This window comes from Schistocerca nitens, chromosome 5 (genome assembly GCF_023898315.1).
Source record: "Schistocerca nitens isolate TAMUIC-IGC-003100 chromosome 5, iqSchNite1.1, whole genome shotgun sequence".
Classification (NCBI taxonomy): Eukaryota; Metazoa; Arthropoda; class Insecta; order Orthoptera; family Acrididae; genus Schistocerca; species Schistocerca nitens.
Genome location: NC_064618.1, coordinates 688,790,363 through 688,792,363, shown reverse-complemented (window position 1 = coordinate 688,792,363; position 2,001 = coordinate 688,790,363).

Below are 2,001 nucleotides of genomic sequence, written 5' to 3'. Positions count from 1 at the left end.
GTGTAAGCCTTTCTTGTCTGAAGATGTGAATAAATGAACTCCTGATTATAGTGTATTGTGTGGTGTATCACACCCAAGCATCCACCTCAACTTTATACAAATTCCATCAAAAAAGTTTGAGAAAATTTGTCATTGCCAATCATGACTGACATCAACAACAAATAGTAATGAAGAATAAAAGTATGCACTGTAGCACAGTAAATTGACATACGAGAAGAAAATACGATCTAAAAGAAGAATTTAAGAAAACTGAATGAAAAAGAGAACTTTGAAATTAGACTTTTTTGTTAACAGCAGCTTGTACAACAGTAAATGTGGTCATGTTCAAGTCAAATTTGTCCTTAAAAATATATCACCACTTGTTCAAAACAACAGCTCAATTCATGGAATCAATAGAAGAAATAAAAATTATCTTCACAAGGATTTAAAATCACTTAGTCTTGTACAAAATGGTGTGAATTATTCAGGAACACACATTTTCAATAACTTGCAGCAGCCATAAAAAGCTTAACAACCAATGAAATTCAGTTTAAGAGAAGCCTAAAGGATTTAGTGGTGGCCAACTCATCCTATTCCATTGATCAATTTCATGAATTTCTCAGTAAAACCAACTGATTTATATAGATATAAAATAGAGGGAAACATTCCACGTGGGAAAAATATATCTAAAAACACGGATGATGTGACTTACCAAACGAAAGTGCTGGCAGGTCGATAGACACACAAACAAGCACAAACATACACACGAAATTCAAGCTTTTGCAACAAACTGTTGCCTCATCAGGAAAGAGGGAAGGAGAGGGAAAGACGAATGGATGTGGGTTTTAAGGGAGAGGGTAAGGAGTCATTCCAATCCCGGGAGCGGAAAGACTTACCTTAGGGGGAAAAAAAGGACAGGTATACACTCGCACACACACACATATCCATCCGCACATACACAGACACAAGCAGACATTTGTAAAGGCAAAGAGTTTGGGCAGAGATGTCAGTCGAGGCGGAAGTATAGAGGCAAAGTTGTTGTTGAAAGACAGGTGAGGTATGAGCGGCGGCAAATTGAAATTAGCGGAGATTGAGGCCTGGCGGATAATGAGAAGAGAGGATATACTGAAGGGCAAGTTCTCATCTCCGGAGTTCTGACAGGTTGGTGTTAGTGGGAAGTATCCAGATAACCCGGACGGTGTAACACTGTGCCAAGATGTGCTGGCCGTGCACCAAGGCATGTTTAGCCACAGGGTGATCCTCATTACCAACAAACACTGTCTGCCTGTGTCCATTCATGCGAATGGACAGTTTGTTGCTGGTCGTTCCCACATAGAAAGCTTCACAGTGTAGGCAGGTCAGTTGGTAAATCACAGGGTGCTTTCACACGTGGTTCTGCCTTTGATCATGTACACCTTCCGGGTTACAGGACTGGAGTAGGTGGTGGTGGGAGGGTGCATGGGACAGGTTTTACACCAGGGGCGGTTACAAGGGTAGGAGCCAGAGGGTAGGGAAGGTGGTTTGGGGATTTCATAGGGATGAACTAACAGGTTACGAAGGTTAGGTGGACGGCGGAAATACACTCTTGGTGGAGTGGGGAGGATTTCATGAAGGATGGATCTCATTTCAGGGCAGGATTTGAGGAAAATGTATCCCTGCTGGAGAGCCACATTCAGAGTCTGATACAGTCCCGGAAAGTATCCTGTCACAAGTGGGGCACTTTTGGGGTTCTTCTGTGGGAGGTTCTGGGTTTGAGGAGATGAGGAAGTGGCTCTGGTTATTTGCTTCTGTACCAGGTCGGGAGGGTAGTTGTGGGATGCGAAAGTTGTTTTCAGGTTGTTGGTGTAATGGTTCAGGGATTCCGGACTGGAGCAGATTCATTTGCCATGAAGACCTAGGCTGTAGGGAAGGGACCGTTTGATGTGGAATGGGTGGCAGCTGTCATAATGGAGGTACTGTTGCTTGTTGGTGGGTTTGATGTGGACGGACGTGTGAAGCTGGCCATTGGACAGGTGGAGGTCA